We start from the raw sequence: 17,572 nt of genomic DNA, 5'->3' as shown, positions 1-17,572 counted from the left end.
TTCCAATTGGAGTTCATGCCCATTACCCCTACTGTTTACCTTCTACCGCCTAACCAATCTCAGTCAATAATTTTCCTTCAATTCCATGAGCTTTAATTTTAGCTGACGGTCTCTTATGTGGAACCTTATTGAATGCCTTCTGAAAGTCCATATAAACTACATCTATAGACATTCCCCTGTCTACTACTTTAGTTATATCCTCAAAAAATTCAATTAGGTTTGTTAGATATGATCTACCATGGCCATGTAGAAAGCATCAACGATTAATCATTGGTGTTTAACACTGCTCTGAGTGTTTTTATCTCTCCATAAACCAAGATTTGTGAAAAGTTCAGAAAAAAATCTATTTGTTCTTTTTAAAAGTGATTAATGAGGAACTCGTGTACTGTTCCTGAGTTGCACGTTCGAATTAAAGAGAATTTTATTCCCGGTCAGTCGTGGCTTTAGTGAATTTACAGAGCGGAAAGATTGTAATGTATTGCCACGGCAGTGACGGAGTGAATCGTACAAGCCTGTAGATTGCAGCAGGTGGTGCAAATTCAACTCCTAAGTTAAATGCAGCTGATCTGGAGAAATGGAAGGAGAGACTGGTCAGAGAGAGGGAAGGACCTTGAGCCTAAAATGTGGACTTTAGTTTATTTTTCCAATTATTGCCCATATTCAGTGCAGGTTAGCTTCAAACTGTGCATTCTTAAGTTCTGCACATGTGTGTGGGATCCAGTCAAAGGGGATTGTGCATGTGCAAGAAAATACTTTGCAAGGTGGTAATTGGGCTTTTAGATTGGCTGAGTATTTCCTGTGCATGTAATTGGGGGAGGAGAGAACAATGTAACAAGTATTTAAAAGTAAAAGTTGGAATCAGGAAATACAAATCTGTGGCTCATGAAGGAGTAGTAACAGTGAGGTCGCACAATTATGCGGCAACATGTCATTAAGTATAGGTTCAGGTGGAGCCACCTAACGCCACACTATATATTTGTTGGTATTTTTGGCAATATCATTGAGATTTATCAGATGCATTTTCACTGTTAACTTTGCAAGGCTTTCCTCTTATTGTTAATGGGTGTTATAAAATTACCATGCACCACTAGCTGAGGTTCAAGGCCAACCCATTGGCCCAACCCAAATGTGGCAATTTAACAACGTGAAGGTGTGAGAGGTCACCAAGTACTTGCTTTCGTTGTGCGGAGTTGGCGCTGGTGCCCTGGGTGTAAAAAGTTGGCTTCAAGGGCTTTGTGTGGCTACACATCCCCGTTCAACTAAAACAGCAGCATTTATTTAACTCTTTAACTTAGAAAAACATCTCGAGGCGCTTCAATATTATTCAATAAAATTAATATTCAACAGCCTGACAGCTGCCTAATGCTTGTTCCCACTTGCTTCAAAAGGAAGCAGAAGCCTGCTCTGCATGTTTGGTTGCTGCAGTATGGGTAATTTAAGGATGGCATCTTCAAACGAGTTAATATATCACAGCTAACAAGCGTGCGGTTCCTTTCGTCAGTAGAAATGAGAGCAGTGAGCAGATGCATCCAATCGAATAACAGTACTCTGCTTTTCCTCATTACTGCCTCTTGTGGCTTGCCTTTGCCTCATATTTCTTTTTGCACATGTTTAACCTGGGCCAGAATGATGTGCTGGGCCTCATTTGAACATTTGTTGGCTCACCCATGACTGCTGGTGCAGGATTGTCTGTTTTATTTCTGTGTTTAAATCACATAGAAATTTGTTTCTTTTAAAAGCTGGTGCTTTTTTTAACAAACAAAAATTGGTGTTTACAGCTTTATGCACATTGGCTAATCAACCTTCCATTTGGCTCATAAATTTCTGGTTGGCTAATTTATTGTCCAGTAACTTAAATTGCAGCTCTACCCTCGCTCCTGTTATCCTTTATTCTATATGGCGTTTAAAGTGTAGAGAGGTGTGGCTCACAAGAGCTCCATTTACATCGCTCATCGATTTGATATACTGGTTTTCCCAGTTAAGGCAGGTGTGAGGAGAGAGCTGCTTCACACTGTTTATGCTTCATTTGGAGCACAACTAAGCAAGATTTGCACAGATAACACTGTGTGTACGTGCATAACACTCAACTCAGTATTTTTAAATGAGTGCTAGATGTCAGTAATCCAGTGATGTGGTTAGGATTTCATAAAATGTGGTGGGCGTGTGAAAAAATGCCCACTGGTACTGTGAAAGGTGCCTAGCAGCAAAATTAGACATTGTTTCCTTCCAAACTTGGATTGTGTCTGGAGGGAATGCTGCAAGCTATGACAAGGCCCCTTAGTGCTTTGCAATGTTACGACTGTGGAATTTGCCTGTACCACAGAAACGGCATAATTGGGAAAGGGAGAGTCTGAGAAATGCAAGAGATACAGTTAAATTTTACAGTACACATCTTCAATGAAGCAGAAGCCTCATCATAGCAGGCAAAAAGAGTCCAAGATCTGCACTAACATTTAAAAAAAAGGCTGGCTGTAGCTCCATTTGTAATGGGGTGTTTGAGCATGAGTCTCAATCAGCCAGTGGCAACCTGCCAGATTTGCAATATCCAACCTCTGAGAAGGTCCATTTTTTTAAAAACTGGCCTTCCTGCCAAATTTAGGTTTGTTGATGCTCATGTGAAACCTGCAGTTTGGGAACTGGTGATTCAAACACTCTCCATTGACACCAAGATGAAAGGGTCTTGTATCTTTCCCAATCCTGCTAGCTCTTCTGCTTCTGCTGGTTCCCCTGCTCCTGGCACTCTAACTCCTGTCCCAAGTCCCTCCACTTCTCTTCTGATGATTTGCCTCTGGTGCAGGCTGCTTGTCTGCATGGATGGGTGTGCTGCTGGTGGGTGGCCGGTTGGCCAGAGATGATGTTGGTTACCAGCAGGTAGACTGTGAGCTGACTGATGCTTCAAGTCTCTGCTCCAGCTTTTGGTCTATCTTCTAATCACGTCTTCATTGGGCATTGTAAGCTAATAATTCAACTGCCTCTCTTTTTTTGATTAGTTTTCTTTAATGTTAATAGTTACCACTGTTACACTTTTCCTAAGATTTGAATAGTTGTTTACCACTTATTAATCTGCCGCAGGTAGGAGCCCAAACCATAATACTCAAGCAAAGTACTGGTGGTTACAGGTCTGGCATTGGTGGGAGTAATTTGAGGTAGTGAGTTCAGAGTTAACTTACAGGGAAGGAGTACATCGACACATTGAAATGTATGCCTTAAGGATAACTTTTTTTTCTTCTGACAAATTGCTACCACTGTTAAATGAGCCCAGTGACGATACTGATCGATCGATTTGATGTTTGATAAACTAACAGTAATTAAATCACAATTGCTAAGCCTTCTGTGTGGTTCTCAATGCAAAATCAGATTCAAAATTGAGTGCAGTGGTACCATATAGTTTACAATATAAAAAATAATGTATACACTTGATTGATTTCAAAGCTGTCATCTCATCTTGAGGTTTAGATGGCAGGTGATAATCTTATGTTACATCAGTTTGACTGTACTAGTTCAGTGGTGTAACACTCTTCCCACTGAATTCAAAAAGGAAGCCCAGGATTCCAAAGGAAGTCTTCTTGCCCATTGTACCTGTTTTGTTACTATAGTGTCTGATCCCTTAGATTGGCATAATGTTTGGTATCCAAACTATTAAACTATCATCCTGCTGCTGAACAGGCATGCCTGATCAGTGTTACTGAAATGGTGTTTACTCTCTCAATTGCTTTGCTCTAGGTGGCTTTTGTTTTTGCCTTGAATAAGTTCAATTCCATTTTTATTGCATGGGATTTTGGGATTTTTACCATAATGTTTTCTTGATTGATTGCTTAATTATATCCATTTTTTGGATGGAAACAGGATATCGCTCGCCTTGCTTGTAGGTGTTTGAGTAACTTTAAACTGGGCTACAGCCACGGAGTCTGGAGCCTTACTTGAGGTTCCATTGGGCACTTCGGTCTGCTGCTGTCAGTCGTTCACTGGCACAAGAGACTTTGCTAATTTTATTCCATTCATTATATAACAGAGAAACTTAAAAAGGGAGTTTCAGTGGACTTGTCACTTTGAATGTTGGGATACACAGCCAGAACAGTGAGTATTGTTGAGCTATTATAATGCTTTTATCAGATCACACTTGGAGTACTGAATACAAATTTTGATGAAAAGGGTATGCACATATTGGGAAGGCATAGAGAAGAGCTACAACAACAATTTTCATTTATATTGTGTCTTCAACATAGAAAATGTCCCAAAGCAATTTACAGAAGGGAAAATTTGAATAGGAATAGATAAAGGAACAATGCTGAGCCATTGAGGGACAGATTACGAGGAGTGATTGAATGCTTGGCTGAAAAGAGGGAATTTGGGAATGTTTTTGAAAGGTGGAGAGGGGAGAGGTGAAGGAGTTCAGGAAGGAGTTCGGCCGAGATGGCTAAAGGTTCTGCTACCAATGGTAGGGCGACAGGATGGGGCATGAACAAAAGGCATTGTTCGTAGGATTGAACAGTACTGGAGGCATTGTGAGGCTGGAGGAGGTTGTCGTTATGGGTAGGGCCAGATTATGGAAGGATTTGAGGATGAGAATGATTCGGAGTATAAAGACAATGAGTTATGAGGAAAGATCAAAGAACTTTATTTGGAGGAACTTGTAGTCTGGAGAGAAGATTGCATTATATGAAGTATTAAAAGGTATAGATAAGTAGAATGCAGACTATTACTTCAACGTAAGTAAGGTAGGTTGAAAGAGGACATATATTTATATTGAATATTGGAAAAGAATTTATTCCTCAAAGGGTGGTAAGTGTTAGGAATAATCTACCAGATTAAAGGCATTTGGCGTGTTCAAAATGCAGTTGCGTTCTAGGTGGGGTGAGTTGGAGTACTGGAACTTATGAATTGCAAACTGTGTAGATTGGAAAACATGTATGGCTCTGTATTTTGGATTGCTGCAGCAAAGAGCTGACAGAGACATGATGGACTGAATGGCTTCCTGTGCTGTGAACGTCTAGGTTCAGTCGGCCAAATGGATTTTTCTCAAACCCTGTGAAGCTCATCTTATAAGCTTTAGATTAGACAGTCAAAATGATGAAGCTCAACTGCTAGTGCAGTGCTTCGCTGACTGTGAGTATAGGCTGGAGACCCAGGGCTATGGTGTTACAGCCCTTTCTCTGACCGAAGGCTATGTCCGGAGAGAAGCCCATTTCAGCTCTCCAGTCCTAGGGCTCGAAATGAAATGAAAAGTGCTTGTTTGTTTCTGTAATTTCCAATCTGATTACAAAACTAGGGAACGTTAAAATATACCATTTGTGACAATGTGATTTTGTTCCGGTACCATTCACTATGGAGAAACGCAAGCATTCTCCCATTTTTTTTAATATGAAGAGGAATTCTAGATTTCTTTGTTTTCAGCTTCTAGTAATTTTGATGCTAGTACAGTTGGTATTACTAGTTCATATTATTTGGCAGAGCTTTGTACAGATCATCACATGTAAGAGTCACAAACCATTCAGGAAGCCATTCAAGAAATTAATTATTTTCAGTTTGAAACTACACAGAAGACGACTTGCTTCAGATCCTTCATACAGACAGCAGGCAACTTGTCCTAAGTTACATGAATTATTCTCAAAATGTTGCCATTTACTGGGATGGTAACAGAAACTGGTTTATCAGTGGTTTGGAATGGGATTGTTTCTGAATCCTGCTGACATTTGCTCACAATATGTTTTCAGGGTGAGATGTTGATTGTTTAATTTTCAGTGGAGCCTGAGATAAATTGAAAATTTCCATTGCCGCTGTTCATGATGAACATTTACACACTGAGCAACTAGCTTGTAGGCAAGCTAGAAGGAAGTCAGCTTGTGATATTTATACTGTATGTGGTTCAAATACACCATTCTTGCATTGTGCTTTTATCCCCCTGCTCTCTACCATGAATAAAGGTCACAGAGCACATGTGTTCCAGCTGCATTTGTGCAGGTTAAATGTTTCTAAGCATATCTACATAATACAAAACAGATTTAAATCTGCTTAACAGAGACTGTTTGGCGGGGATGGTCTGAGAATCCTTAACAGTGGAACACTGGAATGCCATTCAGGGGGCCTAAATTCGAATCCCATTCTGGGACTGTAATTTGAATAATCTTTCCTTCAGCAAGCGAGTTTCAGTTGCTCTCAGCAGAGTGATAGATGCAGCCTTTTGTGTTGGTGAAGCGCTTGTTTAAAGATGCTTTCACTTAACATTTTTAATACTGCATCCTGTTTTAGGAGAGGGTCCTTCTGCTTCTGTATACTGCTTTACCCATGAACATGGGGTCTGCTTTTAAAATGGAGGCTCAAAATAACCAGGTGCACAGGATTGTTCCTCAATAATTTCACTTGTTTACACTACGGAGTGCAATTGATCGAGGGAGACCCATGTTTCTGTAGATGGCTGCGCCGCTGTAGTGTAAATGCATCTTCAAAGTAAGATAAAACACAAGAGTCCTACCTCCAAGTTGATGAAAGCTGTTAAGGGGAAGCCTGCAGCTCAGACATTTCCTTTTATTTTGGCTGAAAGTTGGAATCACCAGACTGATTCCTGGGATGGCAGGACTGACTAGGAGAGATTGGGTCGACTAGGCCTATATTCACTAGAGTTTAGAAGAATGAGCGGTGATCTCATCGAACCATATAAAATTCTAACAGGACTAGACAGGGAGGATGTTCCCGATGGCTGGGGAGTCCAGAACCAGGAGTCACAGTCTCAGGATACAGGGTATGCCATTTAGAACCGAGATGAGGAGAAATTTCTTCACTCGGGGTGGTGAACCTGTGGAATTCTCTACCACAGAAGGCAGTGGAGGCCAAGTCATTCGATATATTCAAGAAGGAGATAGATAGATTTCTTAATGCTAAAGGGATCAAGGGATATGGGGAAAAAGCAGGAACAGGGTACTGAGTTAGACGATCAACCATGATCATTTTGAATGGCGGAGCAGGCCCGAATGGCCGACTCTTGCTCCTGTTTTCTATGTTTCTATGTTGAATCATTCGGGTGGGTAACAGCAAAGAGGATCTAAACAAGGGAGGGAGAGCAGAGTGAAACAGACATTGGTGTAATTACATTTTGGAGAAATAACACTAACGTTGAAATCCTTGCTAATTACTGACAAACCAGTGTTGTGCAAGAATATGTATTATCGATGACTAATACAGATGAGGATAATTTAGGGAGGATGACTGTTTAGCCAATTGGAACCTGAAATACATTATTAATCAGTAATGCTTGTTTCCTTCTCTGTGACTGGAGCTTTATGGGGCCAGTTAAGTGTCTTGAGCTAACAAGATGAGCATTCTGGTCTGTGGACATCTGCACAGAAACATATTAACATAGGCCCCGATATTTATGGGGAGGGTGTGGAGTAGCGCGGGGAAAACTCAGCGAGGCCGGGGATGCGGTGGCCCTGCCAAATTTAACGGTAGGACCTTAGTATAATGTTTTTTCTCTTCCGTTTCCCAGCCGGTTGCTGGGCAGGAAAACCAGCGGCAGGAAACCAAGGCAATCATGATCATGGGGCAGGTTGCAGATCCAGGTTGGAGGGAGGTTGCCGATCGCGGCAGGGGGAGAGAGTGAGGCCACGACTGGCAGAAGGGAGGTCCAAGGCTTTCTTGAGGAGCGAGGATACCTTTACCCAACAAAAATCTATCAATCTCATTCTTGAAAATTTCTGCTACCCTTTGTGTGAGAAAGTGTTTCCTGATTTCACTCCTAAATTGCCTAGCTCTAATTTAAAATGATGCCGCCTTGTTCTGGATTCCCCCACCAGAGGATCCCCTTATCATTTTAAACACATCAATTAGATTACCCCTCAACCTTCTAAACTCAAGGGAATACAAGCCAAGTTAATGGAACCCGTCCTCATCATTTAACCCTTTCCACCTTTTCAGAATCACTCTGTGAAGAGCCAAGGTGAAGTCTGCTTCTGCAGAATATGGCCCCCTCTCTCCAATAAATGTAGCACTATACTGTGCATAGCAGCTGACCCAAAAGTGGGCCAAGCTTGTTTCCTAAGGTCTGATAAGGTCACTTGGGGTTAAAAATGAAATGCATGATCCCCTGACTGAGTGTTCAACATTTTACCAGTAAAGCTGCTGGGTTGGCTGAATAATACATAGGTTTAAAGAGAGCCTATTCTGCAATTCAACTTAATGAGTTCCTAAATTGGTTGTTGCCACCATCACATTCTGCTTTATTTTGTTCTATTCATGTTGGTTGTATTCTGTGGCTAACATGATTACTGAAACAGGAATTAGCAAGGGCTGCTGTTTCTGTCCAATACAATAACCACAAAGTTACCATATTGCACTTCTAGAACTCAGTGACTGTATTTGCCTGCGAGGTTGGGTGGGGATTCTGTGTGGTTGCTTGTAAAAAAAAAAATTTGCAAGTTTTTTTTGTATTTGTTGCTATATATTTGCACCAGAAACTCTAAACATATAAACAAAAGTATTAGTATTTTGACATACTTGGGTAAGTTTATTGGTGAAGAAAACTGAATGAAAAGCTTTATCTAACCAATAACTCTAGAATCATTAGTGTCTTTATAGTATATATGATAGATTTAGGTACGATTGGTTCCAAAAACTGAAGAATCCACTGGATCTTTCGCCAGGACAATGTTGTAAGAACCAGTTAATGCAGTGACTTATTACACGTGAGTTAATATTCCACTGTTTGCAGTGATGCAAAGCCAACTCAATTGGCCTGTAATTCTCTGTCTCTCTCTAAGATCTGGTTTATGGGTTTGATTGTCAGTCTGAGTGAAGACTTCAGCTTTCCGTTCACTTCTGTTATTCTCCTTTATTTTCCATTTGCAGACAGCATCAGTACTGATTAAAAGTCTTGAGAAGAATTAAATACTAATTCTAATATCTAGTACACAATAGATGATGTGCGTAAATGTATTTGAAAATCTGATGCCTGACTGTGTAGTAATACCTAACTTGTGATATATCATACTGTTTGAAAAACTAATGTGTTTGCTAAGGTGTAAACTTTGTTTATTCCACAGAGTAAGGGTTAATTGGTTCTATATACAAAGCTGCCATTTATTTTTGGATTCCTGTTTCATCTTTCTGTGTCAACATTTACATCACATTTGAATGAGTTCATATAGTCTGCTGCTTTGTTTATTAGTAACTTGTGATATATAGCCCTTGATTTTAAACACTAGCGTTAGAGAGTGCAGAAGCGGTTGAGTTTCTCAGTGGACTGCATATTTTCTTCAATTTTTCATTTGATCCATATTTCTATAGTAGCATCAGCTTTTATATCACGGCTCAGTAGTTGGACAGAATGATCTGAGCAGCTCAACCAGTTAGTGCACTCTAGCCCATCCCATCACTTCAGGGTTTGGAGTTTCAAGAGATGCTTCACGTCGAGGCATCTGCCAGGCACCTCCTGTTAAGTTGATTTTTGGACGGCAGAAAGCATCTGAAACTAGCAGAGATTGAAGGAATTATCATTTATTGGCTAGAATATGTCTATATGCTGCAGAAGTCAGGTAAGTGCCATTCCGTTTGATCCTCTGCCAGCTTTTAAAGGCAGTTCCTCTGAATATACCCTTGCCACTGATGAGTTTGGAGCTTGGAGCTTGTTGGTAGTCGGTTCTGATCAGGTTCTTGAAGGGGCGGGGGGGAAAAAACATGCTCGCTAATGTAGATTTTCACCAGAAGTTAGAACCGAGGAATGTACTCTCAGCTTTCTCACATTGCTGCTTTTTTTGGAACAAAGGCACTTTTACAGTGAGCAATGTTACTGTTGCAGGAGAGGACACAAATTCGCACACGTAGTTTGATGCAGAAATTTCAGCTTCCTTCAAACCTTGTACAATCAATATCAATCAGTGCACTCTGTATTTCTAGCCTGAAACATTGTAGATGTGTGTTGCATTATGTACAATGCAACTATTGTTTTGCTTCCTCAGCAGGTATTTCAGGCTTCTTGCAGTATTGTGTTACCAATATAAAGAGTTAATAAAATAATGTTCACCAAAGCCTGGCAGACAAGTTTGAAATCAGATTATTAATGGCTTGAAGCCTATAGTTCATAGAATCAAAGAAAGTTACTGTACAGGAGACCATTTGGCCCATCGTGTCCGTGCCAGCCAAAAAAGAGCTATCCAGCTTAATCCCACTTCTTAGCACTTGTTCCGTAGCCCTGCAGGTTACAGCACCTTAAGTGCACACCCAAGTACTTTTTAAATAGGTTCCTCCCCAGAGCCTTTTATTTGCGCTTCTCACAATGATACTTTCTTTGAACCACAGTTCTTTTTGATGGAGCTTTTGCCTGATTGGTATGATAATACCATATATTTCTTGTAAAACCTTGTCCGTCTTTATCTGAGCTAAGATTTTGTGCACATGTACATTATATTGCCATCTTGTCACTCAGGATTGGATGTATGGATACCTAAATGGGTGGGTTTCACACGTTCAATTAGAGAGCATGTTTAGCAATAGTCAGACACGATTAGGTACTTTCATTCGTGCGTAAATTTATCAGACAAGAGGTTGTCTGAAGAGTTTACAGAAATATAAACACACAAAAATAGCCACAAAGGTGACTGCATAACTTGACTCTTAATAACGAGAGTGCCTTTTTTCTACATACCCACAGAAGAAATGGGCACATGTAGTCCCAGGTTTGGTAAGTTGACATTCTTCCCATTTTCACACAAGAGTAGCAAGTGTGTGCAGTTAAGAGCTATTTCAGCTGGACCAAATGTATGCAGACCCCCAGGAAATTGCCCTGCAACTTTGACATTTCCCTAGCATAATTCTTTTAGTTTTGTGGCTCTTGTAAGTCTAAATGCTGGGTTCTCGCACAATCGCAGGAGGAAAGGAGCACTTCCAAAAGGGGGACACACCATTTAGAAAATCGGGCCTGTAATGCTTTCTTAAATAGAAAGTGCTTTGACCCTGTTATGCCTCAGGTTCGCTTGAGAAACTAAAACTGAACTGAGACAAATGGTGCCATGTTGATTATTCCCAGAAATCCCGATACACTGTATGTGTGAATGTATTTTACTTGTGGATTTAGCAATACATCATGGTGGGGGAGAATGGAAAATTTATAAATATAGAAAATGCTGGAAACACTCAGCAGGTCAGGCAGTATCTGTGGAGAAAGAAACATAGTTAATGTTTCAGGTCGATGACCTTTCATCAGAACTGAAATTAAATGTCATCATTATCTTATGTAAAAGCCTTGCATCTAGTCTGCGTTTCACATTTCAAAGTGTCAAAAGTAAAGAAAGCAAGGCGGTCCATTCATGCTGTTTTATTCTGGCCTGGAGTAGGGAAAATTTAAAAGCACCTCCCAATCTGCAGATTTCCTTCAACAGCAATTAGCCTCTAGTTGACATCAGGATACGCTTATTCACAAGAATCGGACTTTGTGATCCGAAAGGGACAGGCGATATTCAATTCAGCTGCACGTTAGCAGCAGAGCAAAAGATGCCGGTTTCATGATGTAACACTCCGTTCGATATTAAACAACGTATTGTCTGACTTGTGAGCAGCGCCATGGGAGATCAGCTAGTATTATTAACAAGTGTTGCTGCAGCACAGCTGAAGACACCTTTTGGCAGTGTATTGGTGGCGTTTTGTCACTGTGCTGCATTTTGTACAATTGGATAGGTGGGAAAATTCCCCAATTAGGAAAAGTGCCCCGATAGGTGTCTGAGCTTTTTTACTCCGAGAAACAGAATGCTGAAGTCAGCGTGTCTGGTGGAATATTAGTGGCCTTATTTATCTCTGTTTCAGGCACTCCTTTCTGGTTTAATACCTCAGAATGATCTGAGATGATACATGGAAGGTATTGGAAATTGATTGAAATGGATATTTCCATAAATGTTGCTATAGGCTACCACATGATGCTGTCTAATAGATTACTCTCTGTGTACAGTGGTGTATGTGATTGTTATTAATGCTGACACCTACAGTGACCACAGTATTTCCCTTGTAGAATGTCATTTGAAATCTTGAGCAAAATTCAAGCCTTGGAGGCTAATTTAACCAATTTTTTTAAAAAAACAACAGAACCTGCTAAAATTTGTTTGTAAACATGGAGGAATCAAGTTTCTAAATTTATGCCAATAATATCATTAGATACTGTTAATTTAGGGATGCTTTATTAAATTATTCAGTTAATCCATACCATATTAATGTTGATATGAGAGCAACTTTTACGATTTTGGCTTCCTGATTCCTTACACATGTCTAGTTGCTAATAGATGCTGTTCTCGCTGTAGCTTAACAGAATGCACAGAAACATTAACAGATCTGTGAGAAGGGTAGCAATTTATCAGAATCGCACCCTCGCAAAACTGCATTGACAATCTCTTCATAAATTCATTCATTGCAAATTTCATAACTATTGTCTCTTTTTTAAATCTCTAAATAAAAGTGTATATTGAGCAATTAATGTCTGTGCATGTGGTCACTGTCATTTCCTGTTTGTTGGCATCTGTTTTGTTTCCCTTGCCAATTTTTTCCCCTGAAGGTGTTGATTCCTTGTTGGCATTTGGTTCCACGAGAGTTGATTGTCCCGATCGAGGCGGGGAGGAAGGGTTAACCGTCAGAAATAAGGGTTTCTCGGAGGTCCTGCCGAATTTAAGGGCAGGACCTCATTAAAATTTTTTGAATCCAGTTTCCCGGTTGCAGCCAGCCAGATTGAGAGGCTGTCGGGCAGGTAGGACTGCAGCACCAGGCCACAGCTGGGGAGCGGAGGGAGGGAGGGAGGTGGGGGAGTCGGACACGTGGGGGAGTTGGAATTGGGGGGTGGCGGGGGGCTCCGATCTTGCGGAGGGGCGCCCCGGCCCACAAGCAGTGCTGGAAAGGCTCTTGCCTGTTCTATCCAGCTGTTCTTGTCTCTCTTCAGCTGCTGGGTTTCCCAAGGCCTGGGAAACCCGGTTGGCCAGTGTTAAATCTGGAACAGAGATAGAATCTTAGGTGTCATTAAAATATTTAAATGACTGGCTCGCTTCGGGAGAGCAGGTTAATCGCCCCGCCTCCCAATACGCCGCCGTTAAAACCGTAAGTGGGCACGTTGGGGTCGGGTTTCCCATTTTAAAAAAATTTTTAACCCCCCATCCGCCTCCTTCCCCTCCCGTCCTGGGAGTGCTAAAATTACCTATGATCTCTCGCTATTGCATCTCCAGCAATAGCTTCTCTTCCTGCCACTGCACCTCCAGAGTCCCACAAGATGGTGAAAACTATTGTCACCTCTTGGACTTGATTATTCCAATGTCCTCCTTTCTGGCCCACCCTCAACAAGCTCTAACTTGTCCAAAATGCAACCACCCATATCCCGTCCTGCATGAAGTCCTGTTCGCCCATCACACCCCTCATCAACGACCTGATTCCCTGTCCGCCAACAAACTGCTCACCTTCTCATCCATCCATGGCCTTGCTCCACGCTATCTCTGCAACCCCTTCATCAAGCCTTGTATCCCCCCAAAACTATTTGGTCCTCTCATTTTGGCATTTTGTGTGACCCCACCCCCCCCCCCCCCCACTTTGCCCTACCATTGAGGAAGAACCTTCAGCTGCTTTAACCTCTCTAGTACTCCCTCACTAAACTCCATTGCCTCTCGACTTTTTATCCCCTCCTTTAAAAGCATTTTCAAAACCCACATTTTTGATGAAGCCTCTGTTCACCCTTCCTGTTCTCCATTTGTGAAACACCATGGGACTTTTTTTATCCTTTAAAGGTGCTATAAGTTTTTGTTTTTTTAAAAAAAAACACAAATAAAGCCAGAACTGATATAAAGAGTATCTAGCGTAAATACTTTAGTTATTTTAATACCAGTTTTCTCTACCATGAGAGACGGTATAATAGGATTTATTATATTATATCATATACAAATGTATGTTTCCAAACTGTGATCCTTGGACCCTTAGGAACATTCCAGGGTGGAGGGTGGTCTGCAACAGTATCCCAGAGGTCATAAGTTCACAGATTCCTGATGTACTAACTTTTTTTGTGTGTATTTGTTGATTTATTAGAGCATTATTTGTGCTGCTGTGTATTGGGGAAAGTCATTTTCTGCAATAATGGCAATTTTTGGATACTTGATACCGTTTTTCAGAGGTGATGATCTTGGATGTATGTTGATATTTGCAGGGGGTCCCTTGAAATGTGTGAACTTTTCTAGATAGTCCTTCACACCAATTAACTTTGAAAGCCACTGCTGAACAAGGAATGTATGACCCACTTTTTCTGGATCCTGGTTATAGTGTATCAAATAATGCTCACCACTGATTCAACTTCGGATCATGTGACAGATCAGTTCCATTTACAGCAATGACTTGTGGACGAGATGTCATGAGATAAAATTGTTTTGGCAAATGAAGTTTAAAAAGCTGTAGTTTTTTCCATTGCCTAATGTTAATAAAAAATGATAGCGTGGACATAAATCAGGCAAAGCACTTTCTACTCACACTGATTCCTTTTATAATCAATATCGAACAAAGGAATATATACATCAGCATTTTTAACAGCTTGTTTACAAGTCAAAACAAGGTAGGTTTATTTGGGAAAAAAATTGCATTTGCAGAGCATCCCTCAAGCACGCCGCAGAATGCTTCACAAATGGAAGAGGCATCAAGCAAAGTGATTGGGAGATGCAAAGGTGGGGGTGGGGAGGTTGCAGAAATGGAAAGCAGAGTCAAAATGATGAGTTTTTAAGAGACTTTTGAAATAAAGGAGAGAGGTGGAAAGACAAGGTGGTTTTTCAAGAGAATGTTTCAGAAAGCAAGGGCATAGTGGTTGACATCAGGAGCCCACCTGTTTTTAATTTTTTTGTTTCTGTGATCCTTTTTCCCCTGTCAGTCTTTCTGGTTTCAATTTAAAGGTAATTTTAGCTTTCTTGGGCCAGTAAGAATAGTTCAAGATTTAGCTCAAAAATGTAATGTCTTGCACAGGCATTTTGCCTTGCGCCAATAGGCTGTGGCCAGATAATTTGCATGTACAGTGAAACCAGTACAAACGGACACCCCCAAAAAAATCTGCAAAAACAGACTCCCATTGACCGTCCCAAATAACTTACATTGTAAAAAATAGAAACTGCACCTTGAAACCACGGACACTCGCAAATTGCGAACTACAGACAGCCTTCAATGCACCAAGTCCGTTTACAACTTCAAACATGAGACACGCAGGTCAGCACGAGGTGGAGGCGTGTGAAAGAAACAGCTTTTGTGAAATGGCAATCTCTCTACTCAGCATCCATGGCGGCGGAGAAACCACTCTATCTCTTGGATTGAGTGCTTGCACGGCTCAGGGTGAGGTGGGGAATGGGGCTCAGGCGAGATGGAGATTGGGGAATGAGGGCTGGGGGGGTTGCTGAGATGGAGAGAATGGTTTCCTGTCCTCTGTTTCCCCTCTTCGCCGGCTCACGGGTAGCCTCTTGGTTCTTAGAACTTCTCACACACCAGCTGTTGGCGTAAAACCACAAAAAGATTCTCAACTGCAGGGTACCCCACCTTAATCAGGTAAATCCAATAACATTTGTAGAAGCCACGTGATCTAACGTCACGTGATCTGACCTCCAGGAATGCCTCCAACCAGAGTTGGCAACCCGACTCCACCAAGACGTCAAGCACTGCTGAGCTGCTAACAGCCCTCCATCCACCCCCAGCACTTCAAACATTAGCAGCTGCAGCATATGGAGGGAGGGAGGCAGTCCTGGACAGGGGTCTGCAGGATATTAATCCCCTCCAATTTGACTGGGTACCCTCAGACACTCCGACCCAACAGCAGCCACCTCTCCCTGTGCAGACTGCCAACGTAGCGGATCCCAGGATCAGGATAGCTCTCCCTCAATGGAAAAGGACCCCGGGATGGCAATGAACTGGGAAACCCAACAAACAGAAAATGAACTTAAATCACATCCCGCTGACGGGGCTCCAGAATTAGGCGCGATCCCACGTGAGGGTGAAAAAAAGAAGGAACACTGCAGGATATACAGCCAATCCAGGGATATTTGGCTCATCTGGTTTAGTGGACATACAATGGCCATTTTGAAAATAAAGACACTTGCAAATAAAGGACACCTAACACCTTGGGTGTCCTTAATTTACAAATTTCACTGTATCATGGAGGCACTCTCCTTTGTACGCTCAGGTAATTTTCATGCATCACTCGGAAGCAGTAAGACACATTGAGTAACTGATGCTACAAATACTTTGAAAGCAGCAAAACTCAAATCTCTTTACAAGGTTAAAATATCTTATTCAGAACATACTTTTTGTAGACATCAATAATGAGCAAGACTATTGGAGGAAACACCCATTTGCATACATCCTGGGGCCAATAATCCGATGTTACGGTTTCTCTTCCTGCCCTCGCACCGTTACTTCTGGAGTCCCCCAAGGATCTATCCTAAGCCCTCTCCTATTGCTGCCCCTCGCCAACATCAACCGAAAACACAATGTCAGGTTCCACATGTACGCTGACAACACCCAGCTCTACCTCACCACCTCCGCTCTCAACTCCTCCACTGCCACTGTGCTGTCACGTTGCTTATCAGACATCCCGTACTGGATGAACAGAAATTTCCTCCAATTAAATATTGGGAAGACCTAAGCCATTGTCTTTGGCCCCTTCCACAAACTCCGTTCCCGAGCCACCGATTCTATTCCCCGTCCCCCTGGCCACTGTCTCAGGCTAAACCATACCATTCTCAACCTCAGTGTCCTATTTGGCCCTAAGCTGAGCTTCTGACCTCATACACTCTCAGTCACCAAGACAGCCTACATCGACCTCTCCGTCACTGTCTCAGTCCATCTGCTGAAACCCCGTGCTTTTATTACCTCCAGACTTGACTTGCAACAAGTCCCGTTCACCCATCACCCCTCTGCTCACTGCCCTACATTGGTTCTGGGTACACCAGTGCCTCAAATTTAAAATTCTCACCTTTGTGTTCATATCTCTCCATGGCTTCACCCCTTCCTATCTCTGTAACCTCCTCCAGTCCTACAACCCTTTGAGATCTCTGCGTTCCTCCAATTCTGACCTCTTGTGCATCCCTGACTTCCTTCACTCCACCTTTTGACGGTCTTGCCTTCAGCTGTTTAGGCCCTAAGCTCTGGAATTCCCTCCCTAAACCTCTCTGCCCCTCTATCTCGCTCTCCTCCTTAAGACGCTCCTTAAAACCTACCTCTTTGTCCAAGTTTTTGATTACTTGTCCTGAAGTCTCCTTATTTGACTTGGTGTCAATTTTTTCTGATTACGTTCCTGTGAAGCACCTTGGGACATTTTCCTACGTTAAAGATGCTATGTAAATACAAGTTGTTGCAATGCAACTGAGGTGCTGCAGGACGTCAGGCTAAGGAGCTCTATTTCTCAGTGCAGAGACTTTTATATGTTGAACCAGCTTTAGGTACTTGCAGCCAATTTTAAATCAACATTTATTCTTGCAACTGATGCTCTGCTCCAGTCGTGGCATATCTACTCCATTGGATCTGTTTTTGCCTACACAGATATAATAGAAGCCATGAATCTGTTCAGTGAGGTAATATCTGACGACTCCTGTTCTCAGAA

At 41.8% G+C, this 17,572-nt stretch overlaps 1 protein-coding gene across 8 annotated transcripts in view; it reads left to right on the top strand.

The window, feature by feature from the left end:
* LOC137335195 (band 4.1-like protein 1) overlaps window positions 1-17,572 on the top strand; it is a 230,893-nt gene that overhangs the window by 56,767 nt on the left and 156,554 nt on the right. Inside the window, exon 1 of one of the 8 annotated variants that reach the window (XM_068000400.1) lies at window positions 9,507-9,527. The exons of the other annotated variants lie outside the window; for them this stretch is intronic. The gene's annotated coding sequence lies outside the window, so the exon portion shown is untranslated. Of the gene's footprint in view, window positions 1-9,506; window positions 9,528-17,572 lie in introns of those variants that run through there. 8 annotated transcript variants of the gene reach the window in all.

Source organism: Heptranchias perlo, chromosome 19 (assembly GCF_035084215.1).
Source record: "Heptranchias perlo isolate sHepPer1 chromosome 19, sHepPer1.hap1, whole genome shotgun sequence".
NCBI classification, from domain to species: Eukaryota; Metazoa; Chordata; class Chondrichthyes; order Hexanchiformes; family Hexanchidae; genus Heptranchias; species Heptranchias perlo.
This window is presented reverse-complemented; position numbering and strand designations above follow the sequence as displayed.